Source organism: Bos mutus, chromosome X (assembly GCF_027580195.1).
Source record: "Bos mutus isolate GX-2022 chromosome X, NWIPB_WYAK_1.1, whole genome shotgun sequence".
NCBI classification, from domain to species: domain Eukaryota; kingdom Metazoa; phylum Chordata; class Mammalia; order Artiodactyla; family Bovidae; genus Bos; species Bos mutus.
The window spans coordinates 47,383,700-47,403,596 of record NC_091646.1 but is presented as its reverse complement, the minus strand read 5'-3'; the positions used below and the strand labels follow the sequence as shown (position 1 = coordinate 47,403,596).

General features: G+C 38.6%; 1 pseudogene; it reads right to left on the bottom strand.

Moving 5' to 3' along the window:
• LOC102272559 (tigger transposable element-derived protein 1-like) overlaps positions 1 to 19,418 on the bottom strand; it is a 146,191-nt pseudogene extending 126,773 nt beyond the window's left edge.
• Positions 19,419 to 19,897: the final 479 nt, after the last annotated feature.

The following is a 19,897-nucleotide window of genomic DNA, read 5'->3' as shown; positions in this document are numbered from 1 at the left end:
ACATTAAAAAAAAAAAGAAGAGGTGGCAAGAATACACAGAAGAACTGTCCAAAAAAGATCTTCACGACCCAGATAATCATGATGGTGTGATCACTCACCTGGAGCCAGACATCCTGGAATGTGAAGTCAAGTGGGCCTAGGAAGTATCACTATGAACAAAGCTAATGGAGGTGATGGAATTCCGGTTGAGCTATTTCAAATCCTAAAAGATGATGCTATGAAAGTGCTGCACTCAATATGCCAGCAAATTTGGAAAACTTAACAGTGACCACAGGACTGGAAAAGGTCAGTTTTCATTCCAATCCCTAAAAAAGACAATGTCAAAGAATGCTCAAACTACCGCACAATTGCACTCATCTCACACGCTAGTAAAGTAATGCTCAAAATTCTCCAAGCAAGGCTTCAGCAGTACGTGAACCATGAACTTCCACATGTTCAAGCTGGATTTAGAAAAGGCAGAGGAACCAGAGAATCAATTGCCAACATCCACTGGATCATGGAAAAGGCAAGAGAGTTCCAGAAAAACATCTATTTCTGCTTTATTGACTATGCCAAAGCCTTTGACTGTGTGGATCACAATAAACTGTGGAAAATTCTTCAAGAGATGGGAATATCAGACCACCTGACCTGCCTCTTGAGAAATCTGTATGCAGGTCAGGAAGCAACAGTTAGAACTGGACATGGAACAACAGACTGGTTCCAAATAGGAAAAGGAGTACTTCAAGGCTGTATATTGTCACCCTGCTTATTTAACTTACATGCAGAGAACATCATGAAAAATCCTGGGCTGGCAGAAGCACAAGCTGGAATCAAGATTTCCAAGAGAAATATCAATAACCTCAGATATGCAGATGACACCACCCTTTTGGCAGAAAGTGAAGTAGAACTAAAGAGCCTCTGATGAAAGTGAAAGAGAGTGAAAAAGTTGGCGTAAAGCCCAACATTAAGAAAACTAAGATCATGGCATCTGGTCCCATCACTTCATGGCAAATAGATGGGGATACAGTGCAAACAGTGGCTGACTTTATTTTTCTGGGCTCCAAAATCACTGCAGATGGTGACAGCAGCCATGAAATTAAAAGACTCTTACTCTTTGGAAGGAAACTTATGACCAACCTAGATAGCATATTAAAAAGCAGAGACATTACTTTGCCAACAAAGGTCCAAGTAGTCAAGGCCATGGTTTTTCCAGTAGTTATGTATCGATGTGAGAGTTGGACTATAAAGAAAGCTGAGCACTGAAGAATTGATGCTTTTGAACTGTGGTGTTGGAGAAGACACTTGGGATTCCCTTGGACTGCAAGGAGATCCAACCAGTCCATCCTAAAGGAAATCAATCTTGGGTGTTCATTGGAAGGACTGATGTTGAAGCTGAAACTCCAATACTTTGGCCACCTGATGCAAAGAGGTGACTTATTTGAAAAGACCCTGATGTTGGGAAAGATTGAAGGCAAGATGAAAATGGGACGACAGAAGTTGAGATGGTTAGATGGCATCACCAACTCAATGGACATGAGTTTGGGTAAACTGTGGGAGTTTATGATGTACAGGGAGGCCTGGAGTGCTGCGGTTCTTGGGGTCGCAAAGAGTCAGACACGACTGAGTGACTGAACTGAACTGAATCCTTTGTCAGTTGTTTCAATTGCTATTGTTTTCTCCAATTCTAACAATTGTCTTTTCACCTTGCTTATAGTTTCCTTTCCTGTGTAAAAGCTATTAAGTTTAATCAGGTGCTACTTGTTTCCTTTTGTTTTTATTTCTGATACTCTAGGAGGTGGGTCATAGAGGATCTTGCTTTGATTTATGTCATTGACTGTTCTGCCTGTGTTTTCCTCTAAGAGTTTTATAGTTTCTGGTCTTACATTTAGATCTTTAATCCATTTGAGTTTATCTTTGTGTACAATGTTAGGAAGTGTTCTAATTTAATTCTTTCGCATGTAGCTGTCCTGTTTGCCCAGCACCATTTATTGAAGAGGTTGTCTTTGACCCATTGTATATTGTTGCCTTCTTTGTCAAAAATTAGTTACCCATAGGTGCATGGATTTATTTCTTGGCTTTCTATCTTGTTCCATTAGTCTATAATTCTGTTTTTATGCCAGTACCATACTGTTTTGATGACTGTAGGGAACAAAGGAAGTAAAAATTTATATTTACCAGTTAAGAACAAAAGTAACTAAAGCACAAACTGGAAAACAAAACTAAAGCAAGGTGCCAAGTGGGGAATAAAGCAATGAAAATAAAACTAACAAAATGTTGAGAGGAAAGGCAAGAAAAAAAGAAGAGAGATGCAAAGTTAAATAGAGGTAGATGAAGATTTATATATATTAAAGGCTAACTGCAAGGTGAAAAGAAGAGTAGGAAAGGTGAATAAAGGAATAAATGTAGAAAACTATTATACATTTAAAAATTAAAAATATAAAAAAGTGAAAATAAAAAATAGAAGAAGAAAGAAAAAGGGGGAAAAAAGGAAAACTTACAGAACTGAAAAAGCCCAAAGTAGAGGCAGAGGTTTATAAAAACAATAAGAAGTGTGATGGAATATACACATATAAATATACACACATAAGCAAAATCAAAACAGTCCAACAAAGATAAAGTACAATAGATTGACCCAGTGAACAAAGGAAACCAAAAATTATATCTACCAGAACAAAATTAATAAAGCACAAACTGGAAAACAAAACTAGAGCAAGGTGCCAATTGGGGAATAAAGTAATGAAAATAAAACTAACAAATATGTTGAGATGAAAGGAAAGAAAGAAAAGAATGAAAGAAGAGATATGCAAAGTTGAATAGAGGTTGATAAAGAAGATTTATATACATTAAAGATTAACTGCAAGGGGAAAAGAACACCAAGAAAAGCAAACAAGGGAATAAATATAGAAAAATGTAGTAAATGTAGTAATATGTTTAAAAAATTATAATTAGAGAGAGAGAGAGGGATGGTACGGGGAGGGAGAAGGGAGGAGGGTTCAGGATGGCGAACACGTGTATACCTGTATGGATTCATGTTGATATATGGCAAAACCAATAAAATAAAGTTTAAAAATAAAATAAAAAAATTAAAAAAAATAATAAATAAAATTCAATATCAAAAATTAAAGAAAAAGAAGTCACACTGACTATTTAAAAAAAAAAAAAAAAAAAAACTCGACAGAACTGCAAAAGCCAAACGTAGATGCAGAGGTTTATAACAGCAATAAAAAAAAAGTGACTGAGGAAAAAAAAATCTCAAAAGCTTAATCAGATTTCATAGTGCCAATAAAATCGACAACTACAACAATGGGGGTGGGGAGGGAAAAAAATCCAAAAGAATCTATAGAGCAAGTCAAAACATAAGAATAATAAATACTTTTCTTGAATCACTGCTCTAAGAGTCCTTTCCCTTACTGGGAGTCACAGTCCACCTCACCTCCCTAGGATGCCCTCCAACACTGTGCTGATCTCTGGACCTGCTTTGGGGGTCAGCTCAGATTCTAGTTGGGTCATACTCCTACGCGTTCTTGCCTCCAATGTCCACAGCTATCATAACTAGTATGTTTTCTTTTGTGGGAGCTCTCAATGATCTTTTCTATATTCCATTGACACAGAGTCTGCCTAGTTGATGGTGTGGATTTAATCTGCAGTTTGTACTGTTGGTGGAAAGGTTTTGAGTCTTCTTTCTTAGCCACACTGCCCCTGAGTTTTAATTGTGGTTTTATTTCCACCTCTGCATGTGGATCATCCTCTGGGGTTTGTTCCTGAGGCTTCCCTGGAGGACTTGGGTTTGCCCCGGTGAGGGCCAGGTACGGAGGTAGTGCAGCTGCTTGGATTGCAGGGGTTCTGGCAGCACCAGGTACTAAGAGGAGTTGGCGGCTAGGGCAGCAGGAAATATAATGCTCTAGGAGGGTATGGCAACTGGTATTGACCAATATGCTCCAGTATTTTTGCCTGGAGAATCCTCTTTCCTGGAAAGAGAAGCCTGGAAGGCCACAGTCTATAGGGTCACAAAGAGCTGGACATGACCGAAGCGACCCTGGATGCATAGACACAAAACTGTTTTTTGCCTGTGGCAGCTCTGCCCCAGTAAGAGTTGAGCATGAAGGTGGCACAGCTGCTTGGCTTGCAGGGACCCTGGTGGTGCTAAGTGTGCTGGGACATGGACTGCCTCTGCTGCAGGAGTTATGGCCTTATCAGAGTCTTTTTTCGAACCTCTTGCAGCTGGCTACCAGAAGACCTCTTTAACGAGTCTTCTCCTTAGCTCTGCCCATTCAAGCACTTAGATGGCTCTCTTGCCTAGGGTCCTTTTCTGTTGTTCGGCACATTAGGCACATAGAGAGGCCCCCCTGATTGGTGTCCTACTCTTAGTTTGGTGCATCAGGCACTTAAAGGGGCACCCTGGGTGGGGTCCTACTATGTAGTTCAGTGTGTCAGGCATTTGATGGTCCAGCCTCTCTATTGTTCAGCTGCCGATGCTGGCCTGTGGGGAGAAAGAGGCTATGGTGATGTATCCACCCTCTATGTGTGACTGAGCTGTATCGCCTTGCTTCCATGGCTACCCAGCTTTCCTCCACAGGCATTTCCCATCACAATCTCCTTCTTCACATCCTCTCGATTCATCTCTACACAGTCAACAGCACCTCTCACTCTGGGATTGCTCTACACTCCCCAAATTCCAGCTCCCAGCCACTGCACCTTCCAGGGGACCCTTGTCCCTGTCCAGGCTATGTATGGCTGTGTCAAGGACTGTCTGATTCTCATTCCATTTAGGTTGCCACAAATCTCATTCCATTTAGGTTGCCACAAATCAACTGTTCCACTCTCAGTCTTAAATGTTTCTCCTCTGATTCAGACAATTGTCCAGATGTGGGAATCAGACTCTTGCTTCAGTTCCCCAACCCACCAAGGGCAGGTCCAGTCCTACTAACACCTCTGCTTTTCTCCCTAGTTCCTTTGTCCTACCAAGTTTTGTGTGGTTCTGTATATTCTTTTCCTCTGGTCAGGTACTCTAGTCCTCTCTCAGCTGGTGTTCTGCATGCACTTCTGTGTCTGAAGGTGTATTCCTGATGTATCCATGGAGTGAGATGTACTCCACATCTCCCTACTCCTCTGCCATCTTGTTCTCCCCCAAGTGCTGCTTTTTAATACACTGTTTGGTGATGGACAGAGACGCATGGCATGATGCAGTCCATGGGATCACAAAGAGTCGGACATGACTGCATGACTGAACTGAACTATGTTTGTCATAGCTTTCCTGCCAAGGAGCAAGTGTCTTTTAATTTCATGGGTGCAATCACCATGCACAGTGATTTTGGAGCCGAAGAAAATAAAATCTTTCACTGATTCCAAATTTCCCCCTTCTATTTGCCATGAAGTGTTGGGGCCAGATGCCATGATATTATTTTTTTGAATGTTGAGTTTCATAACAACTTTTTCACACTCCTCTTTCACCCTCATAAGAGGCTCTTTAGTTCCTCTTCACTTTCTGCAATTAGAGTTGTATCATGTGCATATCTGAGGTTATTGATATTTCTCCTGGCAATCTTGATTTCAGCTTCAGCTTCATCCAGTCTCACATTTCACATGACAGTTGGTATAGAATCCACCTATAATGAAGGAGATCCTGATTCAATTCCTGGGCTGGGAAGATTCTCTGGTGAAGGAATAAGCTACCCACTCCAGTATTCATGGGCTTCACTGATGGCTCAGATGGTAAAGAATCCTCCTGCAGTGTGGAGACGTGGGTTTGATCCCTGGGTTGTAAAGATCCCCTGGAGGACTGCATGGCAACCCACTCCAGTATTCTTGCCTGGAGAATCCCCATGGACAGAGGCACCTGGTGGGCTACAGTCCATGGGATTGCAAAGAGTAGGACATGACTGAACGACTCAGCACAGCAGCACAGCACTCTGCACATAAGTTAAATAAACAGGGTGACAATATACAGCCTTGTCTTACTCCTTTCCCAATTTTGAATCAGTCTGTTTTTCCATGTTTGGTTTATTGCTTCTCAACCTACATACAGGTTTCTCAGGAAACAGGTAAGGCGGTCTGTTGTTTCCATCTCTTTAAGAGTTTTCCACAGTTTGTTGTGATCCGCACAGTCAAAGGCTTTAGCATGGTCAATGAAGTATATGTATATATTTAATTCCCTAGCTTTCTCTATGATCCAAGGAATGTTGCTAGTATGATCTCTAGTTCCTCTACCTTTTCTAAATCCAGTTTGTACATCTGGAAGTTCTTGATTCACATACTGCTGAGCCTAGCTTGAAGGATTTTGAGCATAAGCTTACTAGCATGTGAAGTGAGCAAAATTGTACAATATTTTTTTCATTTGTTGGCATTGCCCTTCTTTGGGATTGGAATGAAAATTGACTTTTTCCAGTCCTCTGGCCACTGCTGAATTTTCAAATTTGCTAACGTATTGAGTGCAGCACTTTAAATGTTTCATCTTTTAGAATTTGAAATAGCTCAGCTGGAATTATCACCTACACTAGCATTGTTTGTAGTAATGTCTCCTAAGCCTCTCTTGACTTTATACTTTAGGATGCCTGGCTCTAGTCACCACACTATTATTGTTATTTGGGTTTTTGCACAGTTCTTCTGTTTATTTGTTGCCATTTCTTGCTCTTCTTTATTGTGTTAAGCCATATCAATATCCATTTTCATGGCTTTACATACTTTTCACATACCAAAGACTTTCAGCTATATATATCCTGTCCTGATCTCTCTCCCTGAAATTACCAACTCATATATCTTATTGTCTATTCTACATCTCCTTTTGAGGATACCAATAAACAGTTCAAAAGTAGCATGCCTAAAAGCAAACTTCTGATTTTTTCATCTCCTTCAAACTTGCTTTAATTCTTCCTTCTCTCAATCAATGAAAAATTCATTTACCCCTATTTCTCAGAACAAAAACCTTAGGATCATCTTATCATCTTGAGTTCAAATCATCTTGACTTATCAAAACTGATAACATCTCACCATCTCCATTGTCACTACTTGGTTCAAGCCATCATCTTCTCTTTCTGGAACTATTAGAATGATTTCTTACTTCCTTCCCCTGATTTCATTCTTTTCACACTTCAGAAAATCCTCTCTGTAGCTACTAGGATATGTAAATGAAAAAAATACACAACCTAAAAGTTGAGCAGACTTTCTGAGGACTTGAGCCTGGAAGACAGCCTTTCAGATAGCTCTGAGGGACTATTAAAAAAAATAACCAGCATATATAGGAGATTTTGCAAGAAAAATCAGATAGGTGGAATGTCAAAAGGGAAGAGGCAACGTATGAGATGGGAGAAAGTATCTGCAAAACAGATGTCTAATGAGAGTATAATATTCAGCTGATTCATGTTGAAGTATGGCAAAAACCGCTACAACATTGTAAAGTAATTAGACTCCAATTAAAATAAATAAATTTTAAAAAGAGGATAATATTCAAAATATGTTGATATAAGGATTTCATAAACTCAATAGCAAAACAAAGAAACCCCAAAAAATCCAATTCAAAATGGGCAGAGGAGCTAAAAAATACTTTTCATACAAAAACCAAATGGACAACGAGTGCATGAAAGGGTGTGCAAAATTGCAAATAATCAGAGAAATGAAAATCAAAACCACTATGAGTATCAATCCCACACCTGTTACAATAGATATTATAAAAAGGACAAGAGATAAGAAATGCTGGTGATTTTGAGGAAAAAAAAAAAAAGTAACTTTATGCAGACGCTATGGAAGAGATATGGATGTTGTTCAAAAGACTAATAAAATACAGCTATTATGATTCAGCAATATCACTTCTGGGTGTATATTCAAAGAAAATGAAACAAATATGTTCACTATATATCTTCACTGCCATGTTCTCTGCAACATTATCACACTACTAAGTCATGGAAACACCTTGAGTGTCCTTTGATGAATAAATGCATTAAGAAAACATGACTGAGAGGCAGCAGTCCTAAGATGGCAGAGAAATAGGATGGGGAGATCACTTTCTCCCCCACAAATTCATCAAAAGATCAATTAAACACTGAGAAAATTCCACAAAACAACTTCTGAATGCTGCTGGAGAATATCAGGCACCCAGAAAGGTGACCCATTCTCTTCAAAAGGAGGTAGGACAAAATATAAAAGATAAAAAGAGAGACAAAAGAGATAGGGATGGAGACCCACCCTGGGGAGGGAGTCGTGAAGGAGAAGTTTCCAAACACCAAGAAAACGTCTCACCAGTGAGTCTGTGGGGAATTTTGGAATCACAGAGGGCAACATGACCAGGAGTTAAAACAAACAAACAAACAAACAAACACAGAATACGTGCCTAACCGCAAGCCCCATTGGAGAAGTAGCCCAGATGCTTGTGTCCACCAACAGCAAGCAGGGGCTGAACAGGGAGACACAAGTTGCAAGCTTAGTGTAAGGACCAGGCCTGAATGCCCTGAGGACAATCTGAGGGAGCCAACATGAGATACCAACTCAAACTGTGGCATAGCCAGAGAGAGAGAAAAGAGAGAGAGAGAGAGAGCTTTCCTGTGCAAAGCTCTAACCTAAGGCACTGTCGGGCCTGCTCACAGAACAAAGGACTGAGCGAACACCAGAGGAGAGCTAGCTAGCCAGTACGAATGGGCCCCTGCCCCTGCCAGAGGCAGAGAGGCAGGCAGGTGGCAGCCAGAGCTGGAAGGCAAGGGGGAATCTCAGCCCCAGAGACAACACACTCTACCAAATTGTGAGCAGGCTCCCAGTTCCTAGCCAAGTCTTCCTGCGATCCTGGACGGTTGACATCCACCAGGAGGGTAGCAGTCAGAGATTAGCTCCCAAGAGGAGACACATGGTATACATGAGATGGCGCTCTTGCTGCACACCATGGAAACTGAGTGGCTGGGACCAGGGAGGTGATAAGACGCATCACACACCTGGGAGAGTGTGCTCACCAAGCACCTGGTCACTTGAGCTGCTCAGACCTGGGAAGGGCAGAAAACGCAGACCCAACCAAGTCTGTGCCTTTGTGGAGTACCCAAAAACATGAACCTGAGCAGCTTAAACCTGGGAAGTACAAGCAACCCAGGGCCCACTTTAGACAGTTCCCCTGCAGAGCAACCTGTAGCCTGAGCAGTGTAGACTGGGAAAGCACACATGCCGTGAACAGGGGCAAACCCAATGTGGCCCAGACACATTGAACACTCCCCACACACACTAGTGATAATTGTTTACAGTTTTCCTCCCCCTGCCCCTGCCACAGCACAACTGAACAAGCAAGGCTATATAAGTGATCACCTTTGCCCCCTTGTGTCAAGGTGGAAATTAAACACTGAAGAGACTTGCAAACAGAGGAAGCCAAAATAAACAAAGAAGAGGGAACCGCTTTGGAAGTGACAGGTGCAATAGATTAAAATCCTGTAGATAACATTGACTACACTGGAAGGGGACAACAGACCTTGAGAAGAAGTATAAGGTGGAACAAGGAGCTATCTGAAACTGAACTGACCCCACACTGCCCTCAACAGCTCCAGAGAAATTTTTAGATATATTTTACTATTAACATTTTTAAATATTTTTAAAAATTTTAAGTTCTTTATAACTCCTTTAATTTTCATTTTTATAACCTACTATTACCTTGCAAAAAATATCATATTTTAAAAACAAGTTCTCCCTATATATATTTTAAATAATGTTTGTGATTTTGCTTTTTTTTTAATATTGTATTTTTGAGAGTTTAACCTCTACTCTAGATTTTTAATCTTTGCTTTTTGGTATTTGTTATCAATTTTGTACCATTAAGAATCCAATCTTCGGTACCCATTTTTACTTAGGAGTGTGATTACTGGCTTGATTGCTCTCTTCACTTTTGACTCTCCTTTCTCTCCCCCAGGTCACCTCAATCTCCTCCCTTCCACTTTTTTTCTCTACCTAATTCTGTGAATCTCTTTGGCTGTTTTGGGGTGTGCACAAACATCAAGCATACAGAAAGGCCATCCCCAAAACAGAAATCTAAACAAGATGAAAAGGCAGAGAAAGATTCAGCAGGTAAAGGAATATGATAAATGCCCACAAAACCAAACAAAAGAGGAGGAGATAAGGAGTTTACCTGAAAGAGAATTCAGAATAATGACAGTAAAAATGATCCAAAATCTTGAAAACAAAATGGAGTTACAGTTAAATAGTCTGGAGACAAGGATTGAGAAGATGCAAGAAAAGTTTAACAAGGACAAAGAAGAAATAAAAAAGAGTCAATCAATAATAAATAATGCAATAACTGAGATCAAAAGCACTGTGGAAGGAACCAGCAGTCGAATAACTGAGGCTGAAGTTAGGATAGGTGAGGTGGAAGATAGAATGTTGGAAATAAATGAAGCAAAGAGGAAAAAATAAATAAAGAATTAAAAGAAATGAGGACAACCTCAGAGACATCTGAGACAATGTTAAATGCCCCAACATTCGAATCACAGGAGTCCAGGAAGAAGAAGACAAAAAGAAAGGCCATGAGAAAATATTTGAGGAGATAATAGTTGAAAACTTCCCTAAAATGGGGAAGGAATAGCCACGAAAGTCCAAGAAACCCAGAGGGTCTCAAACAGTATAAACCCAAGGTGAAACATCCAAGACACATAATAATCAAATTAACGAAGATCAAACACAAAGAAGAGATATTAAAAGCAGCAAGGGGAAAAAAAAATAATAACATGCAAGGGGATTCCCATAAGGATAACAGCTGATATTTCAATAGAAACTCTTCAGGCCAGAAGGGAAGTGCAGGACATAATTAAAGTGATGATAGAGAAAAAACTACAACCCAGGTTATGGTACCCAGCAAGGATCTCATTAAAAAAAAAAAAAAAAAAAAAACTGGAAATAGAACTGCCTTATGGCCCAGAAATCCTACTGCTGGGCATACGCACTGAGGAAACCAGAATTGAAAGAGACACGTGTACCCAAATGTTCATTGCAGCACTGTTTATAATAGCCAGGACATGGAAGCAACATAGATGTCCATCAGCAGATGAATGGATAAGAAAGCTGTGGTACATATATACAATGGAGTATTACTCAGCCATTAAAAAGAATACATTTGAATCAGTTCTAATGAGGTGGATGAAACTGGAGCCTATTATACAGAGTGAAGTAAGCCAGAAAGAAAAACAACAATACAATATACTAACACATATATATGGAATTTAGAAAGATGGTAACGATAACCCTGTATGCGAGACAGCAAAAGAGACACAGATGTGTAGAATAGTCTTTTGGACTCTGTGGGAGACCAGAGAGGGTGGGATGATTTGGGAGAACGGCATTTAAACATGTATAATATCATATAAGAAATGAATCACCAGTCCAGGTCAATGCAGGATACAGGATGCTTTAGGCTGGTGCACTGGGATGACCCAGAGGGATGATACGGGGAGGGAGGTGGGATGGGGGTTCACCATTGGGAACACGTGTACACCCGTGGCAATTCATGTTGATGTATGGCAACACCAATACAATATTGTAAAGTAAAATAAATAAATAAATAAAATGGCCAAAAAAAAGTTTCACAGACAAGCAAAAGCCAAGAAAATTCAGCACCACCAAACCAGCTCTTCAACAAATGTTAAAGGATCTTCTCTAGACAGGAAACACTGTAAAGGTTTATAAACTTGAACCCCAAACAACAAAGTAAATGGCAATGGGATCATACTTACCAATGATTTCCTTAAATGTAAATGGGTTGAATGCTCCCCCAAAACACAAAGCCTGGCTGAATGGATACAAAAACAAGACCCCTATATATGCTGTCTGCAAGAAACCCACCTCAAACCAAGGGACACACACAGACTGAAAGTGAAGGGCTCTAAAAAGATATTTCACTCAAATGGAGACCAAAATAAAGCAGGAGTAGCAATACTCACATCAGATAAAATAGACTTTGAAATAATGATCAAAGGATGACTCCAAGAAGAATATATAACAATTTTAAATATATATGCATCCAACATAGGAGCACCACAATATGTAAGGCAAATGCTAACAAGTTTGAAAGGGGAAATTAACAGTAACACAAAAATAGTTGGAGACTTTAATACTCCACTCATACCTATGTATACATATACTAAACAGAAAATTAGCAAGGAACACAAACTTTAAATGATACAATGAACCAATTAGACCTAATTGATATCTATAGGATATTTCATGCCAAAACAATGAATTTCACCTTTTTCTCAAGTGCACATGGAACTTATTCCAGGATAGACCACAATTTGGGCCATAAATCTAGCCTTGGTAAATTAAAAAAAAAAAAATGAAATCATTGCAAGCCTCTTTTCTGATCACAATGCAGTAAGACTAGATGTTAACTACAGGAAAAAAAAACTATTAAAAATACAAACATATGGAGGCTAAACAACACGCTGCTGAATAACCAACAGATCACAGAAGGAATAAAAAAGAAATCAAAATATGCATTAAAATGAATGAAAGTGAAAACACAACAACCCAAAACCTATGGGATTCAGTAAAAGCAGTGCTAAGGGGAATGTTCATAGCAATACAAGCTTACCTCAAGAAACAAGAGAAAAATCAAATAAATAACATAACTGTACACCTAAAGCAACTAGAGCAAGAAGAAATAAAGAAACCCAGGGTTAGTAGAAGGAAATAAATCTTTAAAAATAGGGCAGAAATAAATGAAAAAGTAACAAAGGAGACCATATCAAAAATCAACAAAGCTAAATGCTGGTTGTTTGAGAAGACAAATAAAATTGATAAACCATTAGCCATGCTCATCAAGAAACAAAGGGAAAAGAATCAAATCAACCAAATTAGAAATTAAAATGGAGAAATCACAACAGACAACACAGAAATACAAAGGATTTTAAGAGACTACTATCAGCAACTATATGCCAATAAAACAGACAACGTGGAAGAAATGGAAAAATTCTTAGAAAAGTATAACTTTCCAAAACTGAACCAGGAAGAAATAGAAAATCTTAGGAGACCCATCACAAGCATGGAAATTGAAACTGTAATCAGAAATCTTCAAACAATAGCCCAGAACCAAATGGCTTCACAGGTGAATTCTACCAAAAATTTAGAGAAGAGCTAACACCTGTCCTACTCAAACTCTTCCAGAAAATTGCAGAGGAAGGTAAACTTCCAAGATCGATCTATGAGGCCACCATCACCCTAATACCAAAGTCAGACAAAGATGCCACAAAAGAAGAAAACTACAGACTGATATCACTGATGAACATAGATGCAAAAATCCTTAACAATTCTAGGAAACAGAATCCAACAACATATTAAAAAGATTATACATCGTGACTAAATGGGCTTTATCCAGGAATGGCAGGATTCTTCAATATTTGCAAATCAATCAATGTGATACACCACATTAACAAATTGAAAGATAAAAACCATGTGATTATCTCAATAGGTGCAGAGAACACCTTTGACAAAATTCAACATCCATTTATAATAAAAACCCTGCAGAAAGAAGGCATAGAAGGAACACACCTCAACGTAATAAAAACCATATATGATAAACCCACAGAAAAGTTTATTCTCAGTGGTGAAAAATTGAAAGCATTTCGCCTAAAGTCAGGAAAAAGACAAGAGTGCCCACTCTCACCACTGCTATTCAACATGGTTTTGGAAGTTTTGGCCACAGCAATCAGATAAAAGGAAATAAAAGGAAACCAGATTGGAAAAGAAGTAAAACACTCACTGTTTGCAGATGACATGATCTTCTACATAGAAAACCCTAAAGACTTCACCAGAAAATTACTAGAGCTAATCAATGAATATAGTAAAGTTGCAGGATATAAAATTAACACAGAGAAATCCCTTGTATTCCTCTACACTAACAATGAGGAAACGGAAAGAGAAGTTAAGGAAACAATTCCATTCACAATTTCAACGAAAAGAATAAAATACTTAGGAATAAATCTACCTAAAAAAAAAAGACCTATATATAGAAAAATATAAAACAGTGATGAAATAAATCAAAGATGACACAAATAAATGAAGAATTATACCATATTCTTGGACTGGAAAAATCAATATAGTGAAAATGAGTATACTATCCAAAGCAATCTATAGATTCAATGCAGTCCCTATCATGCTACCAATGGTACTTTTCAGAGAATTAGAACAAATACTTTCACAATTTGTATGGCAATACAAAAACCTCAAATAGTCAAAGAAATCTTTAGAAAGAATAATGGAACTGGAGGAATCAGCCTGCCTGACTTCAGATGATATTACAAAGCAACAGTCATCAAGACAGTATGGTACTGGCACAAAAACAGAAATATAGATCAATGGAACAAAATAGAAAGCCCAGAGATAAATCCACGCACCTATGGATACCTTATCTTTGACACAGTAGGCAAGAATATACAATGGAGAAAAGACAATCTCTTTAACAATGGTGCTGGGAAAACTGGTCAACCACTTGTAAAAGAATGAAACTAGAACACTTTCTAACACCATACACAAAAATAAACTCCAAATGGATTAAAGATCTAAATATAAGACCAGAAACTATAAAACTCCTAGAGAAAAACATAGGCAAAACACTCTCTGCCATACATCACAGCAGGATCCTCTATGACCCACCTCCCAGAGTAATGGAAATAAAAGCAAAAATAAACAAATGGGACCTAAGTAAGCTTAAAAGCTTTTGCACAATGAAGGAAACTATAAGCAAGGTGAAAAGACAGCCTTCAGAATGGGAGAAAATAATGGCAAATTAAGCAACTGACAAAGAATTAATCTCAAAAAATATTCAAGCCGCTCATGCAGTTCAATTCCAAAAAATTAAATGACCCAATAAAAAAATAGGCCAAAGAACTAAACAGACATTTCTCCAAAGAAAACATACAGATGGCTAACAAACACATGAAAAAATGCTCAACATCACTCATTATCAGAAAAATGCAAATCAAAACCACATTGAGGTAAAATCTCACACTGTTCAGAATGGCTGCTATCAAAAAGTCTACAAACAATAAATGCTGGACAGGGTGCAGGGAAACAGGAACACTCTTACACTTTTAGTGGGTATGCCAACTAATACAGCCACTGTGGAAAACAGTGTGGAGATTGCTTAAAAACTGGGAATAGAACTGCCATATGACCCAGCAATCCCACTGCTGGGCATACACACCAAGGAAACCAGAATTGAAAGAGACACGTGTACCCCAATGTTCATCACAGCACTGCTTACATAGCCAGGACATGGAAGCAATCTAGATGTCCATGAACAGATGAATGGATAAGAAAGCTGTGGTATATATACACAAAGGAGTATTACTCAGCTATTTAAAAGAATGCATTTGAATTCATTCTAGTGAAGTGTATGAAACTGGAGCCTATACAGAATGAAGTATGTCAGAATATTAACGTATATATATATATATATATATGAATCTTAGAAAGATGGCAACAATGACCCTATATGTGAGACAGCAAAAGAGACACAGATATAAAGAATAGACTTTTGGGCTTTGTGGGAGAAGGTGAAGGTGGGATGATTTGAAATAATAGCATTTAAACATGTATATTATCTATGTGAAATAGATCATCAGTCCAGGTTTGATGCGTGAGACAGGGTGCTCAGGGCTGGTGCACTGGGATGCCCCTGAGGGATGGGTTGGGGAGATAGGTGGGAGGGGAGTTCAGGATGGGAAACACGTACACCCATGGCTGATTCATGTCAATGTATGGCAAAACCACTACAATATGGTGAAGTAATTAGCCTCCAATTGAAATAAATAAATTAATTAAAAAAGAAAATATGATTGAGATAGAAAATATAGATATTTTAAAATATTATCCAGCCACAAAAAGGAAATACAACAACGTGGATAAACTTCAAGAGCTTTATGCTAAGTGAAATAATTCAGAGAAAAGCAAATACTTTATGATATCACTTATATGTGATGCGAAGAGCTGACTCATTGGAAAAGATCCCGATGCTGGGAAAGATTGAGGGCAGGAGGAGAAGGGAAAGACAGAGGATGAGATGGTTGGATGGCGTCATCCACTCGATAGACATGGTTGGGTGGACTCCAGGAGTTGGTGATGGACAGGGAGGCCTGGTATGCCGTATTTCATGGGGTCGCAGAGTCGGACATGACTAAGCAGTCGCTGAACTGATATGTGGAATCTAAAAAAGCCAAACACATAGAAGCAGATAGTATAATATAATGGTGTTTGTCAGGGGCTTTGGGATAGAGGAAATGAAGTAAAGATGGTCAACGTATACAAACTTACAAGTTCCCAAGGATCTAACATACAGCATGATGCCTAGAGTTAACAATATTGTGTTGAATAATTAAAATTTGCTATAGGAGTAGATTTTAAAAGTTCTCATAGTAAGAACATCAAAATGCTAATTGTAAAGGTGAAGGATGTGTTAACTAACCTTATTGTGGTAAATATTTTACAATATATATGTATGTTAAATCATTACATTTACAACTAAGACAATGTTATATGTCAATTATAACTAAATAAATCTGAGGGGAAAAAAGACAGACAAATAACAGAAAAGATTTTGTCACCAAGACTGAAATCAAAGAAAAAATATTTTAAAATTATATATTTAGCAGAAAGCCATTTGTTCTACAGTGATATTTAAAAATAACTATATAAACGTATAGGGAAAATAGGAAAGATTTTTATTTTTTGTTGTTTGACAATATTTTTGGTTCAAGGGAGAAATTCACATCTTAATAGAATTCATTGGAAAAAAAAATCACTCAGCTTTTATCAATCCCTTGCATGAGTTTCCTACAGCAAGAAAAATGAAGCTCTTTTAGGTGTTTGAACTATGTTTCCCAAGAATTTATCAAATCTACTGATTTTGAGTAGGGAACAAGTTGGTCTCAGCTGAAGGGAAGTGGAGATATAGAAACAGCAAAGATATAAGGCTATTTTAGAATGCTGTCTCAGGCTGCAACAGGTTATGAATTAAAGGTGAATGACTCTTCTGTGCATATATAACAGGAAAGGTACAATACATTTCTTGAGGCTTTAGGATGACTCTCTGGGAACTTTATTCTTCCCTTCACATATATATTTTTTTTAAATCACACAAGTAAAATCTGAATATTTTTCTTGGAAAATTTCTAGCTGTACAGGTATAGTTAAAGTAAAACTTGACAGATTTCCCTTACTTTCTTTTTCAATCTTGCTCCCTTGCTTGGAGATAACCGCTGTTTATGATTTGAAGCTAACATCCTTCCTGTACTTTTCCAATGTATTTTCATAGTTATATGTTCCTATATGTAGTGTTTCTCTGTGACTTGTTTCTTTTCTTTTAAAACTATATTTAAATACATTTTAATTTGAACCTTCATTAATGTAAATTGACATATTTCATATACAGTAAATAATATAACAGAAAATTTAAGATATTGAAATCATATAGTTGAATTCTTCTATCAGGAAGAATTAAGTACTCACTGTCATGCTAGGTTTATGTGTGGGAAAATTAAAGTAGATAGAAGTATGTTTTGTGAAAGTGAGGCTTAACTTAGACCTTGACAAATTGTCAACCATAAGAAAGTGAAGGTTAAGATTTATGATATTTCAGTTGAAGGAAGCAGCATGAAAAGCACAGGAATAAACATAATGAGTCTGAAGGATAATAAGCCAAAGCTGTCTAGTCTTTATGCAGAAGTCAATGTGGAACATACTCATGTTTGCAGGTAAATTAGGAAATATATCATAATGGTGCTAATCAAAATGGACTGCAGATAAGAGAGCCTTGATTCTAGAACGATTAATGAGTTGGCAGTGGAAAAAATTCAGATATGGGTTTTGGGATATTCTGGACTATCACTGTGGGAATACAGAGTTAATCTGAGACATTTTTGAAAGGAAAAAAAAATGTTTTTTGATAGAGAGATTAAGCTTGATAGAGGGGTTAAGAAAAACAATGACTCAAAAATGAATCCAGAGGTTTAAATTTCAAAATAGTGGTCATATTCAAAAAGAAAATGAAGGAGTCTGGCAATGGCAAGGATGGAAGGAATGGAGAGGGAGTTTAAATTACTTATCATGAAGAATGCCTAAAATGTTTATTTTAAGCAGAAAATGCACAGTTTACTCTCCTAAATTATATAAAGATTTGTTTTATTATTCATCCTATATACTTCATGGCAGATAGATGGAGAAACAGTGGAAACAGTGACAGACTTTATTTTGGGGGGCTCTAAAATCACTGAAGATGGTGACTGCAGCCATGAAATTAAAAGACACTTGCTCCTTGGAAGAAAAGTTATGACCAACCTAGACAGCTTATTAAAAAGCAGCGACATTACTTTGCCAACAAACGTCCATCTAGTCCAAGCTATGGTTTTTTTTCCAGTAGTCGTGTATGGATGTGAGAGTTGGACCATAAAGAAAGCTGAGTGCCGAAGAATTGACACTTTTGAACTGTGGTGTTGGAGAAGGCTCTTGAGAATACCTTAGAGAGCAAGGAGATCAAAGCAGTCCATCCTGAATATTCATTGGAAGGACTGATGCTGAAGCTGAAAGACTGATACATTGGCTACCTGATGGAAAGAGCTGATTTATTTGAAAAGACCCTGATGCTGGGAAAGATTAAAGATGGGAGAAGGGGACGACAGAGGATGAGATGGTTGGATGGCATCACCGGCTCAATGGACATGAGTTTGAGTAAACTCTGGGAGTTGGTGATGGTCAGAGAGGCCTGGCGTATTGCAGTCCATGGGGTTACAAAGAGTCGGACATGACTGAGTGACTGAACTAAACTGAACTGATTGTCTCCTAGACCCTTACATTTGAAAGTCAAGAGTTTCATATTTAATAACAAGTCACTGTTTGGAATTACAAAGAACTGGGTCATGAAACGGTCTTGAAATCACATTATGGTTCCACAGTTATTCATCTATGCCTTACTAGTATTGTTACAACCTTTGATATATTGAAAGCATGTAAAGAGAGTCACTGTATTTCAAATATTTTTTTAAGCCTAGGGACATCTCCTGTTTTAACATATCAGGGAACAGCAGAGATAACAGATGGCTTCTTAGCCAGATGGGATAATGCATACCTGAAGGAGAACAAGATCTCTATAGAAAGGTTTCCACTGTGTTGTGAGATGTGAAGAAAGCCCTCCATACGTAGGCCTCTGGGGTTATACCATCCTGGAATGGATGATGTGAGAAAAGATGAAAAATTGTTATTTTTGTCCTCCCCCACCCACACAAGGGGGGCAGCTATGCGGCGCAGGAGTGGCAGCACAGGAGTGTCTGAGAGGAGCAACCCCACGTTGAAGGTCAGGAGCAGCGACTGTGAGGAGCTACCCTACATTCAAGGTCAGGAACGGTGGCTGTGAGGAGATACCCTACGTCCAAGGCCCCACGTCCAGGTAAGGAGCAGCGGCTGCGCTTTGCTGGAGCAGCCATGAAGAGATAACCCATATCCAAGGTAAGAGAAATCCAAGTAAGATGGTAGGCAATGAGAGAGGGCATAAGAGGGCAGACAGACTGAAACCAAATCACAGACAACTAGCCAATCTGATCACATGGACCACAGCCTTGTCGAACTCAGTGAAACTAAGCCATGCCATGTGGGGCACCCAAAGTGGCCTCACGTGGTCATGGTGGGGAAGTCTGACAGAATGTGGTCCACTGGAGAAGGGAACGGCAAACCACTTCAGTATTCTTGCCTTGAGAACCCCATGAACAGTATGAAAAGGCAAAAAGAGAGGACACTGAAAGAGGAACTCCCCAGGTAAGTAGGTGCCCAATATGCTACAGGAGATCAGTGGAAAAATAACTCCAGAAAAACTGAAGGAAGGGAGCCAAAGCAAAAGCAACACCAAGTTGTGGATGTGACTGGTGATAGAAGCAAGGTTTGATGTTGTAAAGAGCAATACTGCATAGGAACCTGGAGTGTT